The sequence below is a fragment of the Schistocerca piceifrons genome, chromosome X (genome assembly GCF_021461385.2).
Source record: "Schistocerca piceifrons isolate TAMUIC-IGC-003096 chromosome X, iqSchPice1.1, whole genome shotgun sequence".
Lineage (NCBI taxonomy): Eukaryota > Metazoa > Arthropoda > Insecta > Orthoptera > Acrididae > Schistocerca > Schistocerca piceifrons.
This window is the reverse complement of record NC_060149.1, coordinates 748,385,277-748,410,222: the sequence shown is the minus strand read 5'-3', so window position 1 is coordinate 748,410,222 and position 24,946 is coordinate 748,385,277. Positions and strand designations below refer to the sequence as shown.

Genomic DNA, 24,946 nt, shown 5'->3' with positions numbered 1-24,946 from the left:
CTATAAATGAAAATTCTATGAAATCCTTACCTTAGCACATAGGTTGCTATATGGTGTGTTCCAAAGGTCAGTCTGAAAAACCAGAAAAATTTAATTAATTTGCAAATATGTTGATCATTTACGTTCAAATTTTTTCTGACACTTGTTGCACAAGGATTCTTCAGAATTTCCTACAGCCGATCTCCGGTTACTGTACTTCGGTCAGTGCAGATACTATTTCTTTGTTAAGACAAGCGAATACTATATGAAAAAAGGAAGAAAGATTACACTTTAAGGCCCCGTCGACAACGAGATCTTTAGGGACGGAATATCATATGAAATTATTTTCCTTGAATTCAGAGTACTTGAGACCAAAATTTTAACTTATGTTTGTAATAATAAACAATAACTGGGTCTAATATGAGACAGCTGCGTCCCTTTATTCAGAGATAGATAAGGTTAGTAAGAAAAAGCTTTGTAACTTGGACGGGCTACTATTTTTCCATAGAGTTAACTTCTGGGAAAAGCTTAAAGGCTAATTTTACTTGCCTTAGACGTCTCTGTTTGCGGCATTAGAGTGTAATTATTAATTATGAATCAAAGTGTAATTATGTGTGATGACGGGGTATCAATTTAATAAGATGATAATATCGAGTTAAATGGACAGGAGGCTGTCTTATATTGACGCAAGTGATATTAACTGCGTTAGATTCTTCTCGGAGAACGTAGTATCGGTATTTTTTAACTTGCAAGGACTGCATCGTCAGACAGATGTCACAGATTTCTGATCAGCGATGTGTTCTCTGCTGTACCAGTGACCTTGAAAACTTTTTTCTCTGTTTCTCTACTAGCACCATTAATTGTGCATGTGTACGTGTGTTGATAACCGCATGTAATTCCTAACTATACATCCTGCAATTATGCTTCATAATGGAGTAACGTCTGAAAAACAGAATAACTTTTGCACAAAAGTGTCTAATTGACGCTTAAGACGAGGCAACTATTATTCCTCGCTAGCGGAAAGTTCTGTAGTCTTTGTAAATAGCAATGATAACTGAATGCATTTCCTGTTTTACATTAACTGTTGGCCCCTACGTTTTACAATCCTTTTCCGAAGCTTCTTATGAGGGCAAGATGAAAAGTTCGAGTCTTGTTACCGAGATGGAGTTCATATCAATATTATAAGCAAACATTTTTTTGTTACGTTGGTACACACATCGCATTTGAATAAGTCGATAGTTGACCAGATACCTGAGAAGTTTCGTTTACACGACTTTGTAATCCATGCTCGTTCAAACATGGATCATTGCGACGCATAAAATTCGTTGTTTCGAATGGTCTTTCTGGAAGCGAAAACTAATCCAAAGTTGATAAAGTCTTAGAGGTAATCTGCTCCTAAAAATGTCAGGAGACTGAATATGGTACCTTGTAAATAAAAACTTATCCAAAAGAAACGTTAATAATATTCGGCGCCACAAGTTTTGGCTTTTGGCTGAAAGCGAATACGAGAATGAAAGACTGAAGCGCTTTAAAAATTTTAAAAAAATTACTTTTCTGCCAATTTGTTACTGAGAAAAAATGTGTGAGCGCAGCTTCATTGGAAAATAGAAAATCTCTTTTTTATAAAATTGCACTTGTACGTAAAAAAAAACCTTCAGCAGTGAGAAAACTGAGGGATCTGAAGTACGATTTGTTGGATCTCTCCATTCCGTAAATTTGACATGCTCTAACTTCCGCCTGTCACCATATCTAAAGACGTTTAAGACTGTGAAACGCTTTGAGTGCAATTCTAGTTAGAGATGGGAGGCTCTTTTTTTCCAAATGCGGTATCTTACTACACACATGGAAACTATTCACTGAGAAAGTTGAAAAAGTGCATTGATTTAAAATGGGACAGCATTCCTTCTGACTCAACCATGCATATATTATTTAAAGTTCCATGTCAACAACGTTCTTTTTTTTTCGCGGAAATGACAGGCTCTTCATCCGAGAGGTATGTACTTAGTAGAGTCTAGAACTTTTCTGTAGTTAACGCAAATTGTCTTTTACATCTACATCTACATCTACATCCATACTCCGCAACCCACCTGACGGTCTGTGGCGGAGGGTACCCTGAGTACCTCTATCGGTTCTCCCTTCTATTCCAGTCTCGTATTGTTCGTGAAAAGAAGGATTGTCGGTATGCTTCTGTGTGGGCTCTTATCTCTCTGATTTTATCCTCATGGTCTCTTCGCGAGATATACGTAGGAGGGAGCAATATAATGCTTGACTCCTCGGTGAAGGTATGTTCTCGAAACTTCAACAAAAGCCCGTACCGAGCTACTGAGCGTCTCTCCTGCAGAGTCTTCCACTGGAGTTTATCTATCATCTCCGTAACGCTTTCGCGATTACTAAATGATCCTGTAACGAAGCGCGCTGCTCTCCGTTGGATCTTCTCTATCTCTTCTATCAACCCTATCTGGTACGGATCCCACACTGCTGAGCAGTATTCAAGCAGTGGGCGAACAAGCGTACTGTAACCTACTTTCTTTGTTTTCGGATTGCATTCCCTTAGGATTCTTCCAATGAATCTCAGTCTGGCATCTGCTTTACCGACGATCAACTCTATATGAACATTCCATTTTAAATCACTCCTAATGCGTACTCCCAGATAATTTATGGAATTAACTGCTTCCTCTTTCTGACCTGCTATTTTGTAGCTAAATGATAAGGGATCTATCTTTCTATGTATTCGCAGCACATTTCACTTGTCTACATCGAGATTCAATTGCCACTCCCTGCACCATGCGTCAATTCGCTGCAGATCCTCCTGCATTTCCATACAATTTTCCATTGTTACAACGTCTCGATACACCACAGCATCATCTGCAAAAAGCCTTAGTGAACTTCCGATGTCATCCACAAGGTCATTTATGTATGTTGTGAATAGCAACGGTCCTATGACACTCCCCTGCGGCACACCTGAAATCACTCTTACTTCGCCGGCCGAAGTGGCCGTGCGGTTAAAGGCGCTGCAGTCTGGAACCGCAAGACCGCTACGGTCGCAGGTTCGAATCCTACCTCGGGCATGGATGTTTGTGATGTCCTTAGGTTAGTTAGGTTTAACTAGTTCTAAGTTATAGGGGACTAATGACCTCAGCAGTTGAGTCCCATAGTGCTCAGAGCCATTCTTCACTCTTACTTCAGAAGACTTCTCTCCATTGAGAATGACATGCTGCGTTCTGTTATCTAGGAACTCTTCAATTCAATCACACAATTGGTCTGATAGTCCATATGCTCTTACTTTGTTCATTAAACGACTGTGGGGAACTGTATCGAACGCCTTGCGGAAGTCAAGAAACACGGCATCTACCTGTGAACCCGTGTCTATGGCCCTCTGAGTCTCGCGGACGAATAGCGCGAGCTGGGTTTCACACGACCGTCTTTTTCGAAACCCATGCTGATTCCTACAGAGTAGATTTCTAGTCTCCAGAAAAGTCATTATACTCGAACATAATACGGGTTCCAAAAGTCTACAACTGATCGACGTTAGAGATATAGGTCTATAGTTCTGCACATCTGTTCGACGTCCCTTCTTGAAAACGGGGATGACCTGTGCCCTTTTCCAATCCTTTGGAACGCTACGCTCTTCTAGAGACCTACGGTACACCGTTGCAAGAAGGGGGCAAGTTCCTTCGCGTACTCTGTGTAAAATCGAACTGGTATCCCATCAGGTCCAGCGGCCTTTCCTCTTTTGAGCGATTTTAATTGTTTCTCTATCCCTCTGTCGTCTATTTCGATATCTACCATTTTGTCATCTGTACGACAATCTACAGAAGGAACTGTGAAACAGCTTTGGAAAAAGATATTTAGTATTTCGGCCTTTAGTCTGTCATCCTCTGTTTCAGTACCATTTTGGTCACAGAGTGTCTGGACATTTTGTTTTGATCCACCTACTGCTTTGACATAAGACCAAAATTTCTTAGGATTTTCTGCCAAGTAGGTACATAGAACTTTACTTTCGAATTCATTGAACGCCTCTCGCATAGCCCTCCTCACACTACATTTCGCTTCGCGTAATTTTTGTTTGTCTGCAAGGCTTTGGCTATGTTTATGTTTGCTGTGAAGTTCCCTTTGCTTCCGCAGCAGTTTTCTAACTCGGTTGTTGTACCACGGTGGCTCTTTTCCATCTCTTACGATCTTGCTTGGCACATACTCATCTAACGCATATTGTACGATGGTTTTGAACTTTGTCCACTGATCCTCAACACTATCTGCACTTGAGACAAAACTTTTGTGTTGAGCCGTCAGGTACTCTGTAATCTGCTTTTTGTCACTTTTGCTAGACAGAAAAATCTTCCTACCTTTTTTAATATTTCTATTTACGGCTGAAATCATCGATGCCGTAACCGTTTTATGATCGCTGATTCCCTGTTCTGCGTTAACTGTTTCAAATAGTTCGGGTCTGTTTGTCACCAGAAGTTCTAATATGTTATCGCCACGAGTCGGTTCTCTGTTTAACTGCTCAAGGTAGTTTTCAGATAAAGCACTTAAAAAAATTTCACTGGATTCTTTGTCCCTGCCACCCGTTATGAACGTTTGAGTCTCCCAGTCTGTATCTGGCAAATTAAAATCTCCACCCAGAATTATAACATGGTGGGGAAATCTACTCGAAATATTTTCCAAATTATCCTTCAGGTGCTCAGCCACAACAGCTGTTGAGCCAGGGGGCCTATAGAGACATCCAGTTACCATGTCTGACCCTGCTTTAACAGTGACCTTCACCCAAATTATTTCACATTTCGGATCTCCGTCAATTTCCTTCGATACTATTACACTTCTTATCGCTATAAACACGCCTCCCCCTTCACTGTCCAGCCTGTCTCTGCGGTATACATTCCAATCTGAGTTTAGAATTTCATTACTGTTTACATCTGGTTTCAGGCAACTTTCTGTCCCTATGGGCGTTGTGACCGTTTATTAATGAGAGCAATTCTGGGACCTTTCTATAGACGCTCCTGCAGTTTACTATTAGTACATGAATATTGTTATTCCCTGTTGCATTTTGCCTACTGCTACCTTGCCGCGTCCCAGGAGGCGTCTTGTCGGGCCTAGGGAGGGAATTCTCTAACCTAAAAAAACCCCATGTGCAATCCACACGTACTCCGCTACCCTTTTATGAGAATGATCAGCTGATTAACTGCTGTAATGTTATCAAAATGGCATCGGGTCGATTTTCGGTGCACTCTCGTTTAAGGTCGTTTATTATTTCTTCCATTTGTCCTGTGGAATAATTTCTACATTTGTTTTAGGTACATCTGGTTTGGCTATCAACCATACTCTGTAACACGTCCCAAAGATTCCCAACTGTTCTCAGATCTAGGCCGCATGCCAGTTATACGATTTCATTAACTCGAATGTAGTCAAAATAAGCGATTATAGACTACGTTTTATGGCCAGGAATTGCCCCGCACGGGGCCTCCCGGCCAATGACGCCAGACGCTCATTTCATTTCCATGGTCAGGAATATGTTGAAAGTATCAGGCCTTCTATTTTGTTACAGGATGCGTAGCAGTTAATTACCTTAAAGGCCTCGCCGTTCATAGTTTAGAAAACTAAAACCAATTGACCAAGATAACCCACGAAAAACAAGTCCATATCGTAATGCCTCCAGAGCCAGTTTTCACAGCGGGTCAATACACTACGTTAAAGCATCGTTCACATTCATTCGTCAAGTCCAAACACGTCTTTCGTACGGTCAGTGCGCATGAAATGAACAATATCTGCAAGTGATGACCACAATTGTCTTGTGCGGTTCTAGGCGCTACAGTCCGGAGCCGAGCGACCGCTACGTTCGCAGGTTCGAATCCTGCCTCGGGCATGGATGTGTGTGATATCCTTAGGTTAGTTAGGTTTAATTAGTTCTAAGTTCTAGGCGACTGATGACCTCAGCAGTTAAGTCGCATAGTGCACAGAGCCAACCACAACTGTCTTACATTTCGTCTGCATCAGTCGATGAACGTTCTGTTATGTGGAGCTCGTACCTGAATCCAAAATTCAGATAACTCACAGCGGATAATACAAGTACAGACGACTCACAAGGAATCCTTTGAGTGCAAGGTAGCAAGTTCCCTCTTCAGTAAGGCTCATTTGAAAGTGTTGTGCTAACAATTATGACAGGAAAAATATTAGCTGCTAATGATTCTCCGTGTCACCAGAAGGGCAACAGAAAATCAGTATCCGGGAGATGCAAAGATCGATCTCCTATGGGATGTATGTATTATACTTCACAAAATGGGCATTGTCAACATTCAAGAAATTTTCAAAACAAACCATTAACTTGTACCATGAACAGCGAATGAAAAATGGCGCGCCGCAGTGATAGCAAAGGTTAGCATAATTAAGATCGAAGGCAAACTCCTTGGGAGTTACAAACCGTGCATGACGTTCAGCTAGGAATGGGCTCTGAATCATATTGGTTTAACGGGATGATAAGAACTGACGGAATGTGATGACATGCAACTGAATGCGAAACATACTGTCGTGGGCCTTATCGTGAAACTGGCTGTCTTTTAAGGCGTGGCTGCAGGTAGTGCAACAGTATGTTTTATAGGCACGGAAACACAAACAGCTAGAGGCTGAATTTGTCCAGTGGTTTCAGGTGGAATGAACTGATAGTCACACACTTTTCAGGAGGGATAGTTCGCTCTAACTGATTTTGAGTTTCATACGCAGACCACTAATCAAGGAAAAACAAGTTATTTTGACCAGCTATTGGCTAAAAAAGTGCTCATACCATAGTTGTAGTTCTCTTACGGCCATTTTCCGCTCTTGCTTGCTGTGATATAAGTATTCCCTGTCGCCACTGCTAGTTGATTTTGATACAACTGTTTTGGCACCTCTAATTTCCAGGGTTCCTCTCATATGCATTTCTTTTCCAATTCCCACTGGTCGGAGTAGAAAACAAATTCCTTACTGAACGATGGGATAAGTTTGTTTATCTCATCTACAAATTTTGAGACCGATTCCGCAATTTGCTGTGCATCGTTAGGTTGACATTTTGCTTGAAATTTCGTTATCTTCCGTCTTCCAATTCTGCAGCACTGTTTGAAGTTAGGAAACCATCCACTGCTTCCCTTCATGTCACTGTAATCTATGTCGCGCGCACTTTGATGGGCATAGCGTAGTGCGTCACTATCGTGCGCATCGTGTAAGTTGTATCGAGCATCCTTGAAACTCGCAAACACTTTATGTAATAAGTGCACCTTGTCCTCTGTCGAGTGTCCGTAGGTTTTCACGGTCATACTTTAGCGGAATTATTCGAAATCTGTTCATAATTGTTTTTTACTATGCTGCGGATGATCGTCCATGTACGTAATTATGTTTGGTACCCACTCCTTGGACAATGAGTGTCCCTTACTACGTTTCACTGGAGACTGGGGTTGTGGTTCCCTGTCCGAAAAGGATGATGAATTGCATGGCTTGACACCTGTTTCAACATCACTTTCACTTGTTAAACACGAATCATCATCATTGTACTCCTCGTGTACACTGATCAGCCTGAACATTATAACAGCCTATGTAATAGCCGGTATGTCCACCTTTAGCAAAGATAATAGCGGCCACGCCTCGTGGCATGGAACCAATGAGGCCATGGTAGGTCGATTGAGGGAGCTGGCACCACGTCTGCATACCTTAAGTCACCTGTTGTTGTTGTTGTTGTTGTTGTTGTGGTCTTCCGTCCTGAGACTGGTTTGATGCAGCTCTCCATGCTGCTCTATCCTGTGCTAGCTTCTTCATCTCCCAGTACCTACTGCAACCTACATCCTTCTGAATCTGCTTGGTGTATTCATCTCTTGGTCTTCCTCTACGATTTTTACCCTCCACGCTGCCCTCCAATACTAAATTGGTGATCCCTTGATGCCTCAGAACATGTCAAGTTGTGCCACAAACTCCTCTTCTCCCCAATTCTATTCAATACCTCCTCATTAGTTATGTTATCTACCCATCTAATCTTCAGCATTCTTCTGTAGCACCACATTTCGAAAGCTTCTATACTCTTCTTGTCCAAACTATTTATCGTCCATGTTTCACTTCCATACATGGCTACACTCCATACAAATACTTTCAGAAACGATTTCCTGACACTTAAAACTATACTCGATGTTAACAAATTTCTCTTCTTCAGAAACGCTTTCCTTGCTATTGCCAGTCTACGTTTTATATCCTCTCTGCTTCGACCATCATGAGTTATTTTGCTCCCCAAATAGCAAAACTCATCTACTACTTTAAGCGTCTCATTTCCTTATCTAATTTCCGCGGCATCACCCGATTTAATTCGACTATATTCCATTATCCTCGTTTTGCTTTTGTTGATGTTCATCTTATATCCTCCTTTCAAGACACTGTCCATTCCGTTCAGCTGCTTTTTCAGGTCCTTTGCTGTCTCTGACAGAATTACAGTGTCATCGGCGAACCTCAATTTTTTTATTTCTTCTCCGTCTATTTTAATTCCTATTCCAAATTTTTCTTTTGTTTCCTTTACTGCTTACTCAATATACAGATTGAATAACATCGGGGAGAGGCTACAACTCTGTCTCACTCCCTTCCCAACCACTGCTTTCCTTTCATACCCCTCGACTCTTATAACTGCCATCTGGTTTCTGTACAAATTGCAAATAGCCTTTCGCTCCCTGTATTTTACCCCTGCACTTCTATAATTTGAAAGAGAGTATTTCAGTCAACATTGTCAAAAACTTTCTCTAAGTCTACAAATGCTGGGAACGAAGGTTTGCCTTTCCTTAATCTTTCTTCTAAGATAAGTCGTAAGGTCAGTATTGCCTCACGTGTCCCAACATTTCTATGGAATCCAAACTGATCTTCCCCGAGGTCGGCTTCTACCAGTTTTTCCACTCGTCTTAAGTCACATAACTCACGTAAATTCCGGGGAGTCGGCGATGAGCTCTGATGCCACTTTCAATCACATCCCAGATGTGTTTGATCGGGTTCAGATCTGGCGAGTTGGTGGGTCATCATATCAACTGGAACTCGCCACTGTGTTCCTCGAACCACTCCATCACACTACTGGCCTTGCGACATGGCGCATTATCTTGTTGAAATACATCACTCCCGTCGGGAATCACGATCTTCATGAAGCGGTGTACGTGGTCTGCAAACCAGTGAACGATACTCCTTGGCCGTCATGGTGCCTTGCACAAACTCCACTGAACCCATAGAAGCGTAGAAAGTATCGGGATTCATCAGACCATGTAACGCTCCAGCGCCAACTCAGGCGCTGATGGTCACGTGCCAATTTCAGTCGTAGTTGCCGATGTCGTGATTTTAACATCGGCACATGCATGGGTCGTCGACTGCGGAGGTCCATAATTAGGAGTGTTTGGTGCATTGTGTGTTCAGACAAAAAGTCTGGTGTTAGTTCCGCTACAATTCGCCCCTTGTCCTGTTTTACCAGTCTGCCCAGTATACAACGTCTGGCTTTGGTTTCACCACAGCATTCCTCGAACACCGGACAAGTCGTGCAGTTTACGGAACGCTCGTTACGAGCCTACGGGCCATCTTAATCTGCCTTCGATCAAACTCAAGATAGATCGCGCGTCTTCCCCATTCTACACATGGACAGCACGCTCACTGATACTACACGCATCGTCCAAGTGTACGACTAGCAGTCACTCCTCGCCAGGTGACGTTGGCATCGCCCACTGCCACATCTTGCAGAAACAATAATATTCCACCTAACACTTCTTTCTCCCTCTGCGAAATTCCTTGGGTTCTTATCAGACGACTCCCGCCGGAGTTTCGAGTCCTCCCTCGGGCATGGATGTGTGTGTGTTGTTCTTAGCATAAGTTAGTTTAACTTAGTTTAAGTAATGTGTAAGTCTAGGGACCGATGACCTATGCAGTTTGGTCCCTTAGGAATTCACACACATCTGAACATTTTTCTTATCAGACGAACTGTCAACTTCGGCAACTGTTGTTGTGGACCTAACACAATGTTTCCTTTGTTTATCGTTGCCTTTGCTCTGCTTTGTATAAACACCACTGTCACTGTAGCACCGTTGTGAGTTACACGTCGACCACGCAGTTCAACTACGCTCCGTAGCCTCATGCTGTACTCACCAATGGATACCTCGAGTCTCGCCTTCTGTTGCCTGAGCAGCCAATATTGTAGCCACTTTTGCGACCACCCACTCAAGGGGTTCCTTTTCAGAGACAACAAAATAGAGTTTTGACGATGGTTTATAATGTAGATTTCTGGTTTTACTTCACCGTACATAGTTACTGATTCTCTTTTCGAAACTACGTTTCTTGTACTCTGTTTCGTGATATCTGAAATTTAGCCATCAATCTGTTCTACTGAACGACCGAATCGGTGACCAAGGTTGGTGTTTCAGCAGAACGAAGCTCTCGTCAGATATTTCTAGCGAACGCTTAGCAGCCTCCATTTCCTTTGAGGAAGTTTGTAATTAATAATATCAGATTATTAAAGCTTCTTGATAAATTGACATCTATGCTCTGTGTCGGTGATTTTTTCAACGTGTGGTTAGAAACCGGCCGACTCGATTCTGCAAGCTGATTACGACGTCTTGGGCACCTGAACAGTCACGGTTTTTTTCCAAACTCCTTCACGTGTGTGAATTGCAGTACTAGGGAGGACAACGAATCGGAGGAACGAAAATTGGTATTTAACGTCACAGCGGCAAAAAGGCCATTTGTGTCCGAGCCCAAGGTGAGATTACACAAAGGTACAAAATGGTTCAAATGGCTCTGAACACTATGGGACTCAACTGCTGTGGTCATAAGTCCCCTAGAACTTAGGACTACTTAAACCTAACTAACCTAAGGACATCACACACATCCATGCCCAAGGCAGGATTCGAACCTGCGACCGTAGCGGTCGTGCGGTTCCAGACTGTAGCGCCTTTAACCGCTCGGCCACTCCGGCCGGCACACAAAGGTACAGAAATCAATCGATCGTGTTCTTTTCAAAAAGACCTTCCCGGTGTTTGACTTAAGCGACTTTGGGAAATCTGAATTTAGATGATCGGATGAGAAATTTAACCCCGCTTTTCGCAAATGTGAGCCCAGTATTTTAACAATCTCACTTCGGTCAGTATAGGAAAAACAGTATGGTATTATGAAAGCTGTGGCTGAATAGTATTGATACGAATATTTATGTATAGGCAGACAGACTGACTTAGCGAGAGCGTGATGAACATGAAATTCATCAAAACATCGTAATGTTACATGGCTGGAAATCGGAAACTCATCAGCTGTAGATGCACGGACCTGGAATGAAAAGTATATACCATGAAGCATCAGTCCGATATTTATCAAACTTTCTAGAGACGTTCATCACACAACGACTATTAATTGATTCAGATTTAATTTCGTTTGCAACCGATGTCCAACAGCAGCATCTGTATCAGCAGTGACGTTCACGGGTACGAACAAAAGTGTTCGATGTGGCATGGAAGCAAACAACTTCCACATGTCATCTTGAGTGAATTTCTTGCTATGCTGTAAACATGTGCTGTATCAGTTAATGAAAGATGTTGGCTGGAACCTGGTATAAAAATAAAAATCTTCCCATCGCATCGCAGAAATTCGCTATTGGTGACAAATTAGGGGTTCTGGCAGATCAGTCAAAGATTTGTACGCTCGTCAAGGCGTTTGTGGTGTGAATAGAGTCTTTCATCATCCTATTGGAACAATAAATTTGGTACAGTGGTCAAAAAGGATATGGTAATACGGTTTACCTCTCTTTCCACACATTGGCGAGCATTTAACTTTCCTTCAACAATTACCAAATCAGTCCTGTTGCTTTGTATCATATAGCTCCATACACCAATACTTCATGAGGCAGAGAAATATAGGTCTCAAGAATCGATGTTTCCTATGACCTTCCATCAGTTAGTCTACGGACACGCTGATGTCAAACTGAACGCCACGAACAGAAGCGAGACTCTTTGTTGAAGAACTCAGAATGTCACCAATCTCCCAGTTCACTCTGGCGCTACATCACGCAAGTCTCTCGTTTGTGGTATGGTTTTACCGTAAACGACGCATTGCGAGTCGAGATCTCAACACAGCTTTCAGAAATCTGTTCCTAAAGGCTTTCGGTGATACTCTGTCTATAACCACTGTAGGAATTTCAGTTGCTGTTATCTATCTATTCGTCAGAACCAGTTGAACAATCCTGCAATTTTATCGTGGAACAGTCGTTCCTGCCACACTATGAGTCCATCTCATCATTACTCGTTCTGCGGTCAAAAAAATGGTTCAAATGGCTCTGAGCACTGTGGGACTTACCAGCTGAGGTCATCAGTCCCCTAGAACTTAGATCTACTTAAACCTAACTAACCTAAGAACATCACACACATCCATGCCCGAGGCAGGATTCGAACCTGCGACCGTAGCGGTCTCGCGGTTCCAGACTGAAGCGCCCAGAACTGCACGGCCACACCGGCCGGCGTTCTACGGTCATTCCACTACTAAAAGTTTCTGTAACCTTAGAGACACTCAATAGCTATGATGTAATTACACAATTATTTATCTTCAGGAATGGCTTTTGTCTGTGCTGAAGATATTGAAAATAACCTCGAATAATGAAATTTTAATCAGTATTTCCTACAGGCATGGAAATCAGATTAGTAACGCTTCTTCAACGCGTTGATGACGAAACACTCTCCATTCCCGTCAGAGCATTTTAGTGTTTCCCTATTTCTGTGATAAAATAAACCTCCATATCTCGTAAGTAACATTAGTATTTCTCCTCGTCCATAAAATCATCCTAGCGAAAGCCGTTGTTGATTTCCTTCAGAGAATTTGTCAAACAAATCATTATTTGCTGGACTCTAATTTCCTAGAATTCTGACAGGCGTTAGAGGATGGAAGTATCGTCGTTTCAAGATTTTGACAGAAATTCATTACGTGAGAAAGTACCCAAGGTTGTGTATAAAAGCATACCCCCATCAACTGAATAGAGACAGCTGCTGTGTTGGGCAGAGACTCCTCCTTTCGCCACAGCGGGTGGTAGAGTTGGGCATGTCTTATGACCGGTATGTCGCCAGGCCTTAGGCCATCCATTGTTTTGACAGTCGAGCGTAACATACAAAGGACGCGTTTGATCACCAACCAGTCATGGATGCCCGACGCATGGGGACGCCATCTCCGAAGCTTTATAAGCAATGGACTTCTCATTTTCATCAAGCGGAAGATATACCTCGATTCAGATTAACTGTCGCCCGCCAGCTGTGTCGTCTACCGAGCGCATCAACGTGTCGATAACAGCGATCAACGGCGACTGTAATTGACTGTAACATCTCACGGTCCACGGAGCAGCAAACTACTTGCAAATTCAACAATCGCTGAGTATCCGTACCACCCAGAAACACCTCCTCGCTATGGGTTCTGCAGCCACCAATGCCCCACGTACGCCTCTGCTCACCACATGGGGCACAAAAGTCAGCATGGGCATAGGAATATCGCCATGAAAGAAAGGTCACCTGGACTGATGAGTAGTCTTACACATTACATTATGCTTATGACAGTACATGCAAACGTCGAAAACCACATGAAGATAAAATGAGTCCCTTGGTGTATCTGCCATCATCTTTCAAAAACGAATGATACAGAAACTATTTCCCGATCACATGCATCCGTTTTTTTCGTCTACAGCTCCTATAACACAGTACATCTCCCTATCCCCGTATTGTGTTTCAATGTTTTTAGGAGTACTCCAGGGTCACTGGGAGCTTATGTGGCCCACGAGCTTACTTGACTTCTGTCCAATTGATTTCATCTGATAAGTCATCCAGCTAGATGTGCCCTGTTCGGACCTAGCTCTGACCAGTCTCTCTCTACGAGTTCTGGGTAGCAACTGAGTAATGGCTACCCAGCAATTCAGCTGTGTCGTAGAGTCCATGGTAAGACGCCGTCGTCATTGTTGCACATTTCTCATTGGATGAGTGTATTAACTCAGCTGACAGTGCAACATACGCTTTTACGAAGATAAATCACCCCCTGACGATTACAGTTGATATTTAGTCTGCATTGTCGTCGCTGCATCATGTAATGAAATAGATCTGGCAACGTCATCGTCGCTCAATGATTCAAGTAGACCAAACTAAGTGGTGTTATACAGGGTGTTACAAAAAGGTAAGGCCAAACTTTCAGGAAACATTTCTCACACACAAAGAAAGAAAATATGTTATGTGGACATGTGTCCGGAAACGCTTACTTTCCATGTTAGAGCTCATTTCATTACTTCTCTTCAGATCACATTAACCATGGAATGGAAACACAAAGCAACAGAACGTACCACCGTGACTTCAAACACTTTGTTACAGGAAATGTTCAAAATGTCCTCCGTTAGCGAGGATACATGCATCCACCCTCCGTCGCATGGAATCCCTGATGCGCTGATGCAGCCTTGGAGAATGGCGTATTGTATCACAGACGTCCACAATACGAGAACGAAGAGTCTCTACATTTGGTACCGGGGTTGCGTAGAAAAGAGCTTTCAAATGATCCCATAAATGAAAGTCAAGAGGGTTGAGGTCAGGAGAGCATGGAGGCCATGGAATTGGTCCGCCTCTACCAATCCATCGGTCACCGAATCTGTTATTGAGAAGCGTACGAACACTTCGACTGAAATGTGCAGGAGCTCCATCGTGCATGAACCACACGTTGTGTCGTACTTGTAAAGGCACATGTTCTAGCAGCACAGGTGGAGTATCCCGTATGAAATCATGATAACGTGCTCCATTGAGCGTTGGTGGAAGAACATGGGGCCCAATCAAGACATCACCAACAATGCCTGCCCAAACGTTCACAGAAAATCTGTGTTGATGACGTGATTGCATAATTGCGTGCGTATTCGCGTCAGCCCACACATGTTGATTGTGAAAATTTTCAATTTGATCACGTTGGAATGAAGCCTCATCCTTAAAGAGAACATTAGCAGTGAAATGAGGATTGACACATTGGCGGATGAACCATTCGCAGAAGTGTACCCGTGGAGGCCAATCAGCTGCTGATAATGCCTGCACACGCTGTACATGGTACGGAAACAACTGGTTCTCCCGTAGCACTCTCCATACAGTGATGTGGTCAACGTTACCTTGTACAGTAGCAAATTCTCTGACGCTGACATTAGGGCTATCGTCAACTGCACGAAGAATTGCTTCGTCCATTGCAGGTGTCCTCGTCGTTCTAGGTCTTCCCCAGTCGCGAGTCATAGGCTGGAATGTTCCGTGCTCCCTAAGACGCCGATCAATTGCTTCGAACGTCTTCCTGTAGGGACACCTTCGTTCTGAAAATCTGTCTCGATACAAACGTACCGCGCCACGGCTATTGCCCCGTGCTAATCAAAAAATGACTCTGAGCACTATGAACAGAAAAGTTCAGAAATAGCTTCTTTAGGTAATGACACAGATCTTCTAAAAAGCAAGTATGTTGTGTTTACTGGAAGCTGTCCAATTGTACACCGGACAGCAAAGATCAAATGGTTCAGACATCTGTGGTCATTAGTCCCCTAGAACTTAGAACGACTTAAACCTAACTAACCTAAAGACATCACACACATCCATGCCCGAGGCAGGATTCGAACCTGCGACCGTAGCAGTCTCGCGGTTCCGGACTGAGCGCCTAGAACCGCTAGACCACCGCGCCCGGCCCGTGCTAATCCCTACATCAAATGGGCATCCGCCAGCTCCGCATTTGTAAACATTGCACTGACTGCAAAACCACGTTCGTGATGAACACTAGCCTGTTGATGTTGCGTACTGATGTGCTTGATGCTAGTACTGTAGAGCAATGAGTCGCATGTCAACACAAGTACCGAAGTCAACATTACCTTCCTTCAATTGGGCCAACTGGCGGTGAATCGAGGAAGTACAGTACATACTGACGAAACTAAAATGAGCTCTAACATGGAAATTAAGCGTTTCCGGACACATGTCCACGTAACATCTTTTCTTTATTTGTGTGTGAGGAACGTTTCCTGAAAGTTTGGCCTTACCTTTTTGTAACACCCTGTAGTAATACAGGACAATGACCAGCTCCCAGACCACTGCTTCATACTCTGCCTACTGCGTCATTAGACCCAAGTATAGGAAGAGCACATGCTCAGCATGCCTCTCTCCTGGTAATTAATATCGGCCTTCGAATTAGTGCGGTCCGTTACAAACAACATACCAAGATAAATTCTTGGCTGGCCTTGGTAATTAACATAGTTGCGTGTGTAAGTCAAGCACGCTGTCCCCTGAGCCACGGAGTGTACCATTCGAGGATAAATATTAGCAATGTTCTAGGTTCTTCATTAAATGGTCGTTACGACTACACACTGAGGTGACATAAGCCATGGGAATCCACTAACATTATGTTGGACCTCCTTTTGCCCAGCGTAGTGCAGTCAGTCGACGTGGCATGGACTCCCTTGCAGAAATATTGAGCCATGCTGCCTCTACAGCCGTCCAGTACAGTGAAAATGTTGCTGGTGCAGGATTTTGTGCGCAAACTGACCTCTCGATTATGTCCCATAAATGTTTGAGGGGATTCATATCGGGCGATCTGGGTGGCCAAACCATTCGCTCGAACTGTCCAGAATGTTCTTCAAACCAGTCACAAACAATTGTGACCTGGTGATGTGGCGCATTGTCATCCATAAAAACTGCATCACTGTTTGGGAAGATGAAGTCCATGAGTGGCTGCAAATGGCCTCCAAGTGGTCGAACATAACCGTTTGCAGTCAACAGAGAAACCAGCCCATTCCATGTAAACACAGCCCTACCAATCAGCTCTTACCAACAGAAATCGGGTCTCATCTGACCAGGCCACGGCTCTTCAGTCATCTAAAGTCCAACCAATATGGTCACAAAACCAGAAGAGGCGCCGCAGGTGATGCGCAGTTTGCAAAGGCACTCGCGTCTGTCGTCAGCTGCCAAAGTCCCTTAACGCCAAATTTCGCCGCAATGTCCTAATGGATACATTCGTCGTACGCCCCGAATTGGTTTCTACGGTTATTTCACGCATTGTTGCTTGCCTGTTAGCAATGACAACTCTACGCAAACGTCGCTGCTCTCGGTCGTTAAGTGAAAGCCGTCGGCCAATGTGTCGTCCGTGGTGAGAGGTAGTGCCCGAAATTTGGTATTATCGGTACATTCTCGACACTGTGGATCTCGGAATATTGAATTCCCTAACGATTTCAGAAATGGAATGTCCCATCCGTCTAGCTCCAACTATCGTTCCGCGTTCAAAGTCTGTTAATTCCAGTAGTGTGGCCATAATCACGTCGGAAACCTTTTCACATGAATCGTCTGAGTACAAATGACTGCTGCACCAATGCACTGCCTTTTTATACCTAGTGTACGTGATACTGCCGGCTTCTGTATGTGTGCTTATCTGTATTCCATGAGTTTTGTACATTAACATAAGCGATGTGTCAACTCTATCGGGCAACGGTCTTGCAGCAGTGGCAACACCGGTTCCTGTCAGATCACCGAAATTAAGCGCTGTTGCGTGTGGCCGGCACTTGGATGGGTGATCGTCCGGGCCGCCATGCGCTGTTGCCATTTTTCGGGGTGCACTCAGCCTCGTGATATAAATTGAGGAGCTACTCGACCGAATAGTAGCGGCTCTGGTCACAGAAAACCATCAAAACGACCGGGAGAGCGGTGTGCTGACCACACGCACCTCCTATCCGGATCCTCATCTGAGGATGACACGGCGCTCGGATGGTCCCGATGTGCCACTTGTGGCCTGACGACAGAGCGCAACTATATCGAGAAGAAGGAAACTAAAATTTCTTCTTATTATTGTCACACATACGGCGGATACACCAAGTTTTAATTATCAACTCAAAATACTATAGTTACGTAATTAATTTATTCTCTGTTTGCAGCCACATGTCTGTAGTTCTGGTACACACTGGAAACGCCGCAGCAAAGAACAGTCTGTTATGCCTCCCCTAATAGAGTGCTAGAATACTGTGGTCTCCAGACTTCAGTTTGTTCAAATAGTTCAAATGCCTCTGGGCACTATGGGACTTAACTTCTGAGGTCATCAGTCCCCTAGAACTTAGAACTACTGAAACCTAACTAACCTAAGGACATCACACACATCCATGCCCGAGGCAGGATTCGAACCTGCGACCGTAGCGGCCGCGCGTTTCCAGACTGTAGCGCTTAGAACCGCTCGGCCACACCGGCCGGCACTTCAATTGGCTTGTGTGCTTTTGTACTGGGTCTAATTCCGGACATATCTGCGGTTTATAATGGCAGTACATGAGAACGTCAAAAATCACTTAAAATGAAATGAGGCCCTCAAAGATTATCTTGTTCGAATCCCAGTGATAAAATTATTTTCCATGATTAGTAAATGATCACGATGTTCCTGGATAAGTTGACAGTGCTCAATTGTTGTGCTCTTTTGTACTGAGATTTATTTAGAATGGAGTGAAATTACCCAATGTGCCTTATGCGCTACAGTCTGGAACCGCGCGACCACTACGGTCGCAGGTTCGAATCCTGCCTCGGGCATGGATGTGTGTGATGTCCTTAGGTTAGTTAGGTTTAAGTAGTTCTAAGTTCTAGGGGACTGATGACCACAGATGTTAAGTCCCATAGTGCTCAGAGGCATTTTTTTTTTGCCTTATGCGTGATATGGGATCACCAAGGCCATTGAACCAATAGAACGTGCCAAAGAGAAACCCGTCCATAAAGTTAAGCGAAAATCTAAACGAAGCTTCGTAGATGATTACAGGAGTTCTGTACTCTGGTATTAGAGGGGCTATACTTCCATTGCCCTGAGAACACTTTACCGGTTCACCCCGCCACACGTGGGAGATTTACAGTTTAATGTGGAACCTGCAAAAATCATTGTTAGAGGAGTAACTTACGTTGTCAGATAAAAGTCTACGACCAACCACAAATGGAACTGAAATGCAGCAACGACACAGTCATCAATCACGCAACACTATTAATCTCTAACGACGCACTATGACTCGACGTTTAATGTTGTCGCACACTAAAAAACAACAAACAAAGCTTTGAAGCTTTCTTCAACAGGATCTTTGCAAGAGAGCAAGAACTACCGATTGAAGAAAGGTTTTACAGGTCTGCATCGTACTGAAGGCAAGATAATTATAAATCAGACACTATCTCGGACTGGATAAGGATGGGGAAGGAAATTGAACATTGATTCGTTTAAGGACCTATCCTGGCATTCACCTGAAGCCATTTAGTGACGCCACTGAAAATCTGTATTATCATCGCCGGACAAGAATTTAAAGTCCGGTCCTTACAAATACGAATGCAGCGTGGAGAACGAATAATTTTATTCTACATGGATTAAACGTAACGTGTGCAAGCGGTAGCACACTGGCCTTGAAAGATCCAGGTCCGAGTCCTAGCTCGGTACACAGTTTGAAAATCTCACATACATACGAATTAAGCATCTTAATCACTGCATCACCTCGCAATAAGAGAGCAACGGATGGATCAACAGCGCCCATTGAATGAGTTGCGGCGAGCGGTTTGTGTTACAGCAGTCAGGAAACTTATAGAATCAACTGTACCGTCAATAACGGCATGATGAGTCGTACGAGGGGTAACGATCAAAACTGTATGCGTCCATTACACAGAAGCACATGGAATATATTGATTTTGACTCTGATTCGTTTTATGTAAGCCATATTTGGATATTTCATCGAAACGATTTAAGTTCTGAGAGAAAAAGGGTGGACACAAGAAATGTTTGTATTAGAAATCCAAAATATGACCTATATATATATATCTGTAACCTTCAACATTTTGATTGATGTAGACATCAAGCATTAATATTAAATCAATACTGTCGGCCGTTATTTAATGAAGTCTAGACAAGAAAGAGATAACTAACCTTCTGAGAATTAAAAAAAAATTGGGCATATACATATCGAAGTAATATCGGATTTAGCGCATTGCATTAAAATGGTGCAATGATAGGCGGGACATGTAGCGAATAGCCAATAAATGGTGGATAGATGCGTCGACATAAATGGAAGGAGACATCGTAAACCACGAAAAAACAATATGGATACTTAAGTCTACAATGCACAGAAAAGTGTAAAGCCTTTTCTTAGCAGTGGTACCAAACGGCTATTAATGATAATAATGATAATGGTGTTGACGATAATATAGAACAGTAACTTCCTCAAACTGAGTAAACTTACAAAACATGTTAAAATAGCATTTTTGTTGGCTACTAATATTTAGTTGGAAGCACAGTTTTGCCATCAGGAATTTTAACGTAGTTGAATGAATGTGTCGCTTAGCAATTTGTTCAAACCTCAGTGTCTCATATTGGCATAAAAAGCTAACCATTAAAAAATATGGTAATTTTAGACATGCTTCGTCATTTAAATTGTACTCTAAATTGTAGGGTACATCCCAGTGTCGCTGTCTGACGAGAACCTAATAAAGAACCGACCACCGAAACGAACAGGACTGGCATAAAGTGGAATCATAGCGAAACAAACTCATCGAATCTAATTTACAACTGAACTGAAAAATGTTAATAAAACACAGATGTATTAAAACAGAAGACACATGTCAGGAATAGTGAAGTAAAAATCAGCTGCGAAAGAAATTTATGTGGTCGTGTATTAACGTGGCGGACCGGCAGCGAACTTAATCAGGACATCCGGGAGCGAAGCTGACCTCTACTCGGGAAACGGTTCTTTAACGTGCGCGGCTCACTGGCGCCTGTCCGCACCAAAGCTTGCTCCATTTCTTCCCCGTTCCTCGAATGCCCTTGCTCGCATCCGCCTGTCATCTAACACGGGGTCGGAGATTGATGCCAGAGCCAATGATGATGCGAAAGAAAGGAACAAACACTATGCAAGATGAGCTTAACACAAATTTACAAAATGTATGTCGTTCAACATATATAAAAGTTTTGTTTCTCAGTTGCGATCGTTGCGTTTGGGAAATGGTGACAGTACGGACAGTTACAGGTACGATGTTTCAGAATTGTTAGATTTGGGTAAAATACCCGGTTTTGTGCGACTGAAATTTCGTAAACGTATAGAACGCAACTACGGACTGTAGGCTGTACGCTCAGCATTAGTTATTTTTATTTATGCGTTTATTTTACATGGTAAGATTATAGCATTCTGACCTTCTCTTCATCTAACCAAACAACCCTAGAGATTCTCTCTACAGTTAACATTGCAATGTGCATAGCACGTGTGTTATCGTAATAATATAGTTATGAATACCATTGTTATAATAATCTCAGTTCTATTAATAGTATGTTAAATACAGTTATCGTACTTGATCGTTATTGCCAGCTGCGGGTAATACTATACTAATACACAGGCATTGTAGCGATACTGAGGAACCCAGCCTGGAGACGAAGTTAACTGGCCTGAGGTAGAGTAAAAATTATAGAAGGAAATTAGTAGAAAAGATAATGAAAGGAAAAACAATGGAGGCACAATGAAAAAAAATACAGACTGAGATAGAAATGAGGAAAGCTGAGAGAGGTTTATCAACATGACGTAGACGCCGATTAGACAGGACGTCAACAGCTGAGATATGCCGATAACGAAAATAAGAAAAGTTCTTGAATGTAGGATGGCTTTGAATCAGACGTTTGTTACACTGATTTAATGAGGAAATACAGGGTGTCTATAAATTATCTTTAAAACTTAGACTTTAAATAACTTTAAAACTGTACTAGATACTAACAAATGGTTTTCAACAAGTGATAAGATAACTCATAAAGTTCTTTTTACCTTCCAGGTGACGTAGTTTTGACGCAAAATTGGACCTGAAAACCTGATAAAATGTGGACGCCACAGGAGAAAACTTAGTGCGGTGTGGCCGGCCGTGGTGACCGTGCGGTTCTAGGCGCTTCAGTCCGGAACCGCGTGACAGCTGCGGTCGCAGGTTCGAATCCTGCCTCGGGCATGGATGTGTGTGATGTGCTTAGGTTAGTTAGGTTTAAGTAGTTCTAAGTTCTAGGGGACTGATGACCGAAGATGTTAAGTCCCATAGTGCTCAGAGCCATTTGAACAATTTTTTAGTGCGTTGTCTCGTTCATACAGACGATATCCGATACTCAAGTGCGACGAAACTTCTTCGTTCGCGATTTTGTTATGGATCTGGTGTACTGAACCAAGGTTGGAGAACTACAGCACGTGAACGCACGTATCCGCAATGCATCTGAATATGTCACCTTTAAGATCTTGAATTGTACGCGGAGAGAAATGGAATTCCGACTAAATATTGTCCATGTCACTAGGGTGCACACATTGATGTGGATGAATGACGAAACAAAACTTTGAGTTATCTTATCACATATTGAAAACCATTTGTTAATATTGTAAGTAGGCTGTTTAGGTTTTTGTGTTGGTAACGCCACGTAGCGCTCTGTATGAAAATCATTGATTGTGCTGTGTGCTATCTGTGGCTGGTTGGCATTGTTGGAATATTCGCTACTGTAGTTGATGTGAACAGCGCGTAGCGTTGCGCAGTTGGAGGTGAGCCGCCAGCAGTGGTGGATGTGGAGAAAGACATGCCAGAGTTTTGAGAACAGACGATCTGGACGTGTGTCCGCCAGAAAAAGGAAATTTGTAAAGATGGATGTCATGAATTGATAGATATATATATGATGACTTTTGAACACTATTCAGGTAAATACATTGTTTGTTTTCTATCAAAATCTTTCATTTGCTAACTATTCCTATCAGTAGTTAGTGCCTTCAGTAGTTAGAATCTTTTGTTTAGCTGGCAGTATTGGCGCTCGGTGTATTGCAGTAGTTCGAGTAACGAAGATTTTTGTGAGGTAAGTGATTCACGAAAGGTATAGGTTATTGTTAGTCAGGGCCATTCTTTTGTGGGGATTATTGAAACTCAGACTGCGTTGCGCTAAAAATATTGTGTGTCAGTTTAGTGATGATCAGAATAAGTAAAGAGAGAAATTTCTGAGTACGTTCAGTTTTGCTCAGCTGTTTGAAAATCAAATAGCGTAGAAGTTTACCAGCACAGTAATTTATAATTTTTCTAAGGGGACGTTACATATATTTAGTTTATACATTTTAATGCAAATAAGCAATAGAGAGATATCCTGAATGAAGTGATGGTGTGGCTCTATCTAATTTACATACTCATTAAGGCTCATGACGAGATTTTTTACTGCTTCTGAGTGGGTAATAGCATACCATCAAGAAATATATATGGTGATTCAGTTAAGGATACCGTAATCTTGTTTTCACCCAGATGAATTGTGAGAAAATCCTCATTAAACAACATATAGTCTCTTTTCGTAGCTATATTAGTTACTAAGATATCCGCATCAACGTAGTTTCTTCAAATGGTACTATAGTAACTTCCGTTAGTAATGTCTTAGTTCTAAAAGAGATGAATTCAACGGCGTTTCACTCTTCAAATTCCGAATTCTAGGTTTGGAGCAATTGTAGTATTTAGAAATTAGCCTTTGTCTATTTCGAACATGGAAATAATAGCTGTCTTATCTAAAAGTTTGTGTTTTTACACTCGGATAAGGAAATACGTCAAGTCGGATAAGGAGGAAACAGAGTATTGTATTGCCACGATACAGGTATGATTGGGGCACAGAGGAAAATGTACACTACTGTCCATTAAAATTGCTACACCAAGAAGAAATGCAGATGATAAACGGGTTTTCATTGGACAAATATATTATACTAGAACTGACATGTCATTACATTTTCACGCAATTTGGGTGCATAGATCCTGAGAAATCAGTACCCAGAACAACCACCTCTGGCCGTAAGAACGGCCTTGATACGCCTGGGTATTGAGTCAAACAGAGCTTGGATGGCGTGTACAGGTACAGCTGCCCACTGACCAGACGTTTTCAATTGGTGAGAGATCTGGAGAATGTACTCGCCAGTGCAGCAGTCGAACATTTTCTGTATCCAGAAAGACCCGTACAGGACCTGAAACATGCGGTCGTGCATTATCCTGCTGAAATGTAGGGTTTCGCAGGGATTGAACGAAGGGTAGTGCCACGGGTAGTAACACTTCTAAAATGTAACGTCCACTGTTCAAAGTGCCGTGAATGCGAACAAGAAGTGACCGAGACGTGTAACCAGTGGCACCCCATACCATCACGCCGGGTGATACGCTAGTATTGCGATGACCAATATAAGCTTCCAATGTGCGTTCACCGCGATGTCGCCAAACACGGATGCGACCATCATGATGCTGTAAACAGAACCTGGATTCATCCGAAAAAATGACGTTTTGCCATTCGTGCACACAGGTTCGCCGTTGAGTACACCATCGCAGGCGCTCCTGTCTGTAATGCAGCGTCAAGTGTAACCGCAGCCATGGTCTCCGAGCTGATAGTCCATGCTGCTCCAAACGTCGTTGAACTGTTCGTGCAGATGGTTGTTGTCTTGCAAACGTCCCCATCTGGTGACTCATGGATCGAGACCTTGTGTGAATGCTCTGAAAAGCTAATCATTTGCATATCACAGCATCTTCTTCCTGTCGGTTAAATTTCGCGTCTGTAGCACGTCATCTTCGTGGTGTAGCAGTTTTAATAGTCAGATGTGTAGTTTGTCCGAAACTATTGATCGGGTTATCAAGGGTAAAATGCAGATGAATATATCTCTTTTATAGCTCCACTGTCTGATGAAAAGTATCCGGACACTCACATGTACGCAAAATTGAGCACTAGATGACATGAGAGGCGAATCAGGCAGTATAAAAAGAGATGGGACGTATTGTCTTGTCAATAAAGAAGCAGTAACAGCAGAGTGCGTCCGTCGGGAGAGTGTAGAAACTTCGAACGCGTACTAGTTATCACCCGAGTAACAAGTAGATTAGGGACATTTCAAACCATGTACAGCTGCCAATGTCGACTGTTGGTGATTTTATTGTTAAGTGTGAACGTGAAGGAACAACCACAACTAAACCAAGACCAAGTACACTGC

The 24,946-nt window shown here is 42.8% G+C and overlaps 1 long non-coding RNA gene across 1 annotated transcript in view; it reads right to left on the bottom strand.

Moving 5' to 3' along the window:
• Positions 1 to 24,946, bottom strand: part of LOC124721757 — a 436,081-nt gene that overhangs the window by 387,786 nt on the left and 23,349 nt on the right. Inside the window, exon 2 of the long non-coding RNA XR_007006390.1 lies at positions 31 to 72. This is a non-coding gene — a long non-coding RNA (uncharacterized LOC124721757). The remainder of the gene's footprint in view (positions 1 to 30; positions 73 to 24,946) is intronic.